The following is an 8,647-nucleotide window of genomic DNA, read 5'->3' as shown; positions in this document are numbered from 1 at the left end:
ATCTCTCCTCCCATAAACAAATTTGCAGAGATTTGAGCCTTTCTTTCACCGAGTTCCATTTTTTGTATACTGCAGACCTCTCATCATTCCTTTTAAAGGTTCTTGGAGCCATCCAGTAGCATGTTTCACTCACGTTACAACCATTTTCCACGTACTAAGCACCGTTGTTGTTTTCTGTACTCCTTTCAGGTCTAAATTTGGATACCTTAGAATTGATGATGAGATTGAGATCTTCGCTGAAGAGAAAGTGGAAAAATTCGTTAATCTTGAGGCCCTGACATTGGAAGATGCTCATATGGCTGCGATATTGTAACACTTTGATGACATGCACGGCATCCTTCTCGGTGGTATCATTCTGCCCTTGAACTTCAAGGAGAAATCGGTGGAGAGACTTGACGGTCATCTGCCTACCACTCTCCGAGTACTTGTTGAACATATTTTTGACATCCTCGGGCAGGCTCTAAGGCGACCGATTTGAACCCGCGAGTGAAATAGACACATACCTTGTAGTTTTCCTTTCAGCATTGGTTCGATTCTCATGTGTCTCGAACCAGAGGTCTCGATTCATTTGGTTTAACACTTCATTTAATGTGGAAATATAACATTTTCATTGTAGAAAACTTCTCAACGTAATTAACCAACTCAAATATATATAAAACTTGATTTTTTTTTTTACTAAAATACCGTATTATAGCCATAATTATTTCTGAACACCTAATCCTTAGGGATTGGGCAAAAATGTATAAATATGAAAATAAAAAAATTTGAATAGTTAGAATGGGAAGAGACTTTGGTATTTGAATCCCAAAAATCACTCCTCTTCATGTATATAATGATGCTCACATTAATGCAAAACACAATTGGGATTTACCTTCCTATTCCAACATGGTATCAAAGCACAAGTACCAAATTTAGGCATTTTCCCCCTCTTTGTAACTCCTTACTATTGACTTAGTGCCATCTCTGTTAAATTTTCAGATTGTTCTATGTTGTTTCAATTACTTTAGCCTAATTCAATTCTTCAATTAGAAATATTTTCAATAATAATTAATGTTTCCAATCACCAACAGTAATTGAAGATACAACATTAAATGCAATGACAAAGGAGACAATCAACACATCAACAAAATACACCAGGTTTGGTCAAATACGAGGGGAAAACCCCACAAGGGGGAAACCCCTCTGAAATTACTCTTCTATTAGATTGTCATGAAATGTTTAGAAGAGAGTACAATGAGCCCAATACAATATGATCCAAAAAAGTTATCCCAAAAACATTCAGAAATATGTTTTTGGCATCAAAATAAATTAGAGACAACTTTTCCTATCTGCGGTCAACTGTGGTTAGCTACGGTCAAATGTGAAATTTTAGACCTACTTTCCAGTCGCAGGGAGGAAGAGGTATGCATGAAATTGAGAGCTTCTAGTTGCTACCTTGAACTTTTGATCTTGTGACTATAGTCAAAAATTTCCTTTGAGAAGCCCGCGTTGAGATTCAAAACCTTAGAAAGATGTGAGAGCTTCGGATCTTGTAATCTTTGACCTGTGCGAAACAATTTCCTTGACCCAACCTCAGACCTGTGTGAATTAATTAATGAAGAATAGAAGAAGAAGATTCTTGATAATGTCCAAATGAGCTTGAGGTCACTTGTATTTATAGGCTTCCAAGGGTGTCCAATTTGCTGTTAGGGTCGGCCTGTTCAAATGTGCATATGTGGGATTTGATTCATAAGTACACTTTCCTTTAACCAAATTGAGTGCTTCAATAGTCAAAATTGGTCATCTTGAAAAGAGGAATCTAGTCCCATGGTTGGAATTTGTTAATGAGATGCCAAATTAACACTCCCTCACAGCTAGGGAGAAATTCTAGCTGCATCATGTAATAATCATGTGTATCTTGTCATCATATCATGTCTCGTCTCTGCTCAACTCTGTCTGCTAAAACATTTTGGAATATAAAGAATAAGAATCATCGAAGAGAACATCTTAATCTGAAACAATATCAAGGAGAACATCTGAACCTGAAACTACATCGAGGAGCACATTTCAACCCAAAATCTCATGATGAAGCTAAACATCTTCAACCCCATATCGAGAAATAGGTGATATAGGGGAGCACATCTCAACCCAATCTATTGTCCAATAATCTTCCCAACAATGACCCTTAAGATTCATGTTATAGAACACTTGCATCATAATTCGAGCTTGGGGGAGATACCCAACTTACCAAATGTACGGATCACACAAACCCAAGCCTCCTCAACCTGTTGGCCAAACAGGGAGGGACAATCCCAACAAGCCCAACTTGTGGGTATGATGCCAATTGGGGTATACTTTGTAAAGACCAAGATAGGGTGAGATACCTGAATTTTCAAAATATACAAGGATCACACACACCCTATGGGTTGTCACAGGGGTGATACCATATTTTCCAGATATCCCTCAACCCCAGGAGCCCTCCATCTCAATTCCACACCCTGAGAGCTCAAGGAGGGGGGTAGAGTGGGCTTAATGTCCTGAATTAGTGATGTCCCTTATTAGGAGGGGTCACATCTATCAGTCCAAGTTACTCTCTAGAGACCAAAAACATCACTTTCGACAAAGCCTTGGTGAGAATATTTACAATCTACTCATTTTTCGATATATGATGGAGTCTAACGGATCCTCTCTGCATCATGTATCAAATATAATGATATTGAATATCTATTTGCTTGGAATTTTAATGATATACAAGATTCTTTGCCATATGGATCCCACTCTTATTGTCACAATATATCACTGTAGTGTCTAGGACCTGCTTAGATAGCTCTCTAAAGATATTTCTCAACCAAACGACTTCGTAGCTAGCCAAGCTAGTGGAAATGTATTATGCCTCGACGATACTCAGTGCTACGGACTCCTGCTTTCTGCTCATCAATATATCATGGTAGATCCAAGGATAAAACAATGTCTAGATGTACTCTTCCTATTGAAAACATTTTCTGCCCAGTCAACATCAGCATATCCATGAATTTGAACATCTCTGGCAGAATATATTAGACCAAGGGTGATCGTCCCATGCAAATATCTCAAAATGTGTTTGGCAGTGATCTAATGTGCATGGAGAGGCTCGGTCATGGATTGACTCAACGTGTTCATTGCATTGCATATGTCCAAAGGGTGTTAATGAAGAACATTAGAGCCCCAATAAACTATTTATACTCAGATCGATTTTCCAAATCAGGTCTTGCAACTTCTCCACATAACTTCTTGAAATTCATTTCCATCGGCGTGGGTAGGGATTTTCACTTTGCCATTCGAAATATCTCCACTAACTTCATGACATATTTTCCTTGTAAAAGGAAAATCTCATAGGGCCTTTGCCACACCTCAAGGCCTAGAAAGTAGTGCATGAGTCAAAGGTCCTTCATCTCGAATTGAGAGGCTAACTCGCTCTTACACTTGATCATCAAGGGTTCACTACCTGTCAATAATAGATCGTCAACATATAAAACCAAAATCAATGACATACCTTGGACTACCTTGAAGTAGAGGTTGTGATAGAAATTGCTTCTTGAGAATCCTAGCTTCACCAAATAACTATCGATGCGGGCATAACATGCTCTTGGGGCTTGCTTCAAACCATACAATTCCTTCTTCAACCTGCAAACATGTGTCTTTCGATCCTCTACTTCAAATCCTTATGGTTTCTCAACATACTCTTCTTCTTGTAACATACCATGGAGGAATCTTGTCTTCACGTCCATCTGATGAAGGGTCCATCCTTGACTTGCAACAAGAGAAACTACGGAACGAATGGTTGTATATCAAGCCACAAGTACAAATATATTGTCACAACTTCTCCCTCTTTTTTGGAGAATCCTCAAGCCACAAACCTTGCCTTGAATTCTCAATGCTACCATCAAATCCATGTTTGATCTTGAATATCCACTTTGAAGTCACCAAGAATTTCCCCTTCAGTCTCGATAAAACATGCCATATGTCATTCTTCATAATTGATCCATATTCTTTGGCCATAACATCCCTCCAAACTTTTTCTTTCACGACTTCTTAAAAGGTGGGAGGTTTGGCTTGAATCATAGTGCTCACGGCTGCAACATATATCTGGTACCTGCATGGCTTCTTCCTTTCTCTACACGATATTTAGATGGGAACTTGTCTCTCATCATATTGTAATGTGTCACAGAGCCAAAGTGGTCTCTTACCAGTAGGAGGATCTAAGGGATCCATATGGTCAAAAAAATTTGTCTCAGGTTTGGGCACCGAAGGACCATCTAAAATATCCATATGATCATTCCTCTTCTCAGGAGGAGGAGGCAGAGGAAGGTCCCTTGCTTTCCCAAGGGAAACATCTTCATCGAACATTACATCCCTGCTAATTTCAACCTTCCTTTGACTAGGAATATATATTATAAATGATTTATAATTTTCACAATATGCAACAAATGCACCTTTTCTTCCCATAGTTTCTAACTTGTTTCATTTATCCTTTGGTACATAAAAATGTACGGGACAACCAAAGATACTGAGGTGGATAACATCGAGCTTGACACCCATGAAAACTTCTTTAGGGGTCTATTTGTTCAATGCTTGATGAGGTATATACGACAACAATCGTTGCTTCTCCCCAAAGGAACTTCGAAAACTTTTGATCATGGAGCATGGCACAAGAAACTTCTATAATAGGCATGTTCTTTCTTTAAAGTACTCCATTTAGTTTGGGAGTATAGGGCACAATTGTATCTTTCTTGATACCTTATTTCTTGCAAAAATCATTGAACTCCTTTAATATGTATTCTCCACCATTGTCAGACCTGAATATCTTGATTTTCTTCCTTGTTTGATTTTTGAACAAAGCTTTGAACTCCATAAACATTTTGAAGGCTTCATCCTTGTTCTTCAAATAGTATATCCACATCTTCCTTGAGAAATCATCAATGAAGGTGATGTAGTAAAGATGACCACCAATAGAATGCACAGGCATCACACCACATATGTCAGAATGAATGAGATGGAGGATGTCATTCATCTTGTTATCACTAAAGGGGAATGGTCCCCTTATCTTCTTTCTAATGACACAATCTGGACATACTCCATCATGTTGGGATTAAACAACGGGAATACCAAAGACCAATTTCTTAAATTTGGGAAGAGTGTCATAATGTAGATGGGCCAATCTTTGGTTCCATAGCTTGCTTAGATGAATAGTATCATGGACCAATGCTAGAAGAGGTATTCCTTCAAATATCGATCCCAATGTGAATGCATCTCTCATAAGTGATCCAATAGGCCAAGTAAGAACCTTTCCCTTGATGAAGGCAACCCTCATCCCTTTGTATTCGAAAGCAAATATTGATACCAAATTCTTCCTCAATCCCAACACATACATCACATGATGGAGAAAAACAAATTCCTCGGATTTGAAATGAAATTTAATGAACCCAAAGCCTTTGAGAGGATGAGTGGATTTGTCTCCAAGAATAATTTTAAAATTTTACTCCCTCTCTACCAAATTAGAGAGAAATTCCTTATACCTAGAGACATGATGAGTGACCCCACTATCAAGCAATACACTATCCCACGACTATGTTGGCATTATGATACAGGTGTTTTCCTTGATGGCAACTCACAATGGTGACAGATCACAGTGAAATAGGTTAACAACAAAGCATTACAGATCAGACTCTAGATATTGAAGAAAGAGAATGGTTTAAGAAGCATACGCTGGTTCACTTTGTCAAAATAGCGTATACACGTTGGTTCACATAACAAAAAGATCATATACGTATACACACACTTTCACAAGAGGAAAAGCACGTACATGTTGGAAAATTAAGGAAATTCAAGAGTAAAGAATACCAGGGGTCAATACCATGGTATTAGCCCATGATATTGAGTGGAGTAATGACTATTTGATCCAGTCCAGATCTGGTAGAGTCTTTCCAGATCGAAGGTTGATCTCCTGGATCTCCACAGCATAGGTAGGGCATGAGGTTTCCCCAGTGTATACCTGCTGGGCCTGTCTATTGTTGGGGTTCGGGTTTGGTTGAGCAGGCATTTGAGGTTGCCTTGGAGGAGCAGGAGTTAATGGTTGAGGTTGAACTGGTGGTGGAGGAAAAATGGAAGGAGGAGTGTTGTATTGGGGCCTCCACCCCGACTGAGGTGCATTGCATTGAGGCTGTGGCTGGGTATGTGAGTGATATGGATGAGAGGTAGGTTGAGTGGGGTACTGAGGTGGATAAGACCATGGAGGAGGCATGGACCATGAAGGATGAGCAGGGGGACCCTAGGAAGGCATAGGAGTTGACTGGTTGGGGTTGTAATAAGCTTGAGATGCCCCTTGCATCCCCTGCTGATAAGGTCTAGATCCTTGTGGCCTCCTTTGGTTGAGGTAGTAGAGAGGCTCTGTGGGAGCTTCGGTCCCTTGGTACATGGCTTTAAACCCAGGTAAGGTTGGACACTGATTTGTGGGATGGTCCTCCTCACAAACGAAACACACTTCAACCGAATGCAATGGACATTCGTTCTTAGGGTGCCTCCTTGTGCACCTAGGACAGAAGACAGCCAAGGCTCTCTCAGCCTCTTCTTTCTTTTGCTGAATCCTGAATGTATCAAGCTGCATGGAAATGGTTTGTCTCAACTCACTCTTAAGATCTTCTAATTGGTTTGCAAGCTCATGTTTGGAGAAAGGGACACTAGTTGAGAGGTGGTTTCCTCTACCTCGTTTCCGAGCTACCCTGGAGTGGTTTCTAAACACAGTCTTGATGTCCTCATAAGGCAGTTGGTAAATGTCCCCCCCCAGCTAACATGTGAAGGGTATCTAAGAGGTCTTCAGGGACTCCTCGGAGTAGGACCAACTTGAGGGATTCAGGGTCAAGTGTGCACCTGGCCCGCTTATAGCTTAGTTGGAACCTCTCCTCATAATCCTCTAAGGACTCATCATTTCCCATGGACATCCGAAAGATTTCCCCCTTTGTTTCCTTGGACCTACAGTAATCCCGGTACTTGGTGTTGAAAGCTTGCTGCATCTGAGCCCAAGTAGTGATACTATTCCCAGGTAAACCCATGAACCAGCGTAGTGCTGCATCCTTGAGAGTGGAAGGGAAAAGTTTCAACTTTTTCTCATCTTCAGTATAGTCATAGGTTCTACAAAGGACAACAAACTCAAATAGAAAGGTATCTGGATCTTCAGTGGTCAACCCATGGAAGTGAGGTAAGGCGGAGGGGCTAATGTTTTTCATTTTCATCTCTCCATTGGTCTCTCGGATGGGGAAGGCACCTTCTATTCTCTCATCTTCTCTTCTATTATCAGCCATAGCTTCAAATGGAGTAGTCTCTAACTCTTCTTCTACTATAGGATCTTTGGATATCTCAGGATGTTCACCTATAGGTTCTTCTAGGTCACTGTCACCAAAGAGGAGAGAAGGGTGACTCAGTGATGTGGTGGGGGTGTTTGGTAGGAATTTGCCTGATCTATCTCGGTTCCTACGAGGCATGAAATGGAAAAGACTTTCTTTTTTCTCTTTGATTGCTTTTGCTTTGCTTTTCTTTTGGTACCTGCAAAACTGAGACAGATTGATCTACAACTATCTATGAAAGATGCAAAATTAACTGAAAGCAGGAAAGGACTAATCTACTTTGCTCAAACGAAATTGCAGGAATGGAAATGCTAGTCTACGCTTGCAGAAAGGAAATGCTAATCTATGAAAGCAGGAAATGCTATGCTACTTTTGCAGAATGGAAATGAAGTAAACTACTTAGCAGAAGGTAAGAGTAAGAAAGTAGAAGAAAAGCAACAATTGCTAATACTCTGATGCTTCCCCGGCAATGGCGCCAAAAAGATGGTGAGCTCCAGTATTGTAGCAATAATGCTACAACTCCTGGGGCTTCCTGTCTCTTAATTTTATCAACCCGGTAGTTCGTACAAACTTGGAAGCGACGGTGCTGTATGCACAAGTACTAGCTCTTGTCGCAGCTGTCACTTGGTCAGCTGGCACAAGTCCGCTAGGGTTCAAGCCAACTTCTATAGGCTCTCAGAAGAAGCTTGTTAAATGATGGACGAAAGCTAGCTCAAAGAAGACTAATCTACTTGGCAAAAATGAGCTGAAAGTAAATCAAAACATGGAAACCCTAGGAAACCCTAATTTAACTGGTCTAACCTCTATGATGCAAAGAATGTGAAGGAAACTTCTACCAATGATGCCATTACTTCTAATAAGTGAAAATGCATGAATCTAATCTACTTGCATCTTAAAAGACATGTTTTTGTATTTTTTCTTTAAGTGGATGGAGTGATTGTGATTTTGTGCTTATTAGGGTTTGGTTGTGCAGGTGTGATGCGGAAGGAAGGAAAGCTTGGGAAAGGTTGGGGAGGCTAGGAGAGGTCCCCAGAGATCCTTAGCATCAGTCCACAGAGGTTCCTCACGTTCAGAGGCTCAGCAACCGAGTGAGTGGCCTCCTACAGGATGTCTGCAGGGGATTCTACAGGAAACGCAGGGGTTTCTACAGGAAGTCTACAAATTGCTACAGGATGACCTACCTTGGGTGTTTGAAGTGATGGTGGAGTGATGGAATAGTAGGGGGAGATGTGCAAGGTAGGAATAAAGCTGGTGATGGCTCAGGAGTGGAGAAGTAGGATGGAGAACGA

Source organism: Pinus tabuliformis, chromosome 1_2 (assembly GCF_031772625.1).
Source record: "Pinus tabuliformis cultivar Carrire ecotype Pingquan chromosome 1_2, CPIR1, whole genome shotgun sequence".
Lineage (NCBI taxonomy): Eukaryota > Viridiplantae > Streptophyta > Pinopsida > Pinales > Pinaceae > Pinus > Pinus tabuliformis.
The sequence above is the reverse complement of the archived record's forward strand: the minus strand, read 5'-3'. Positions refer to the sequence as shown.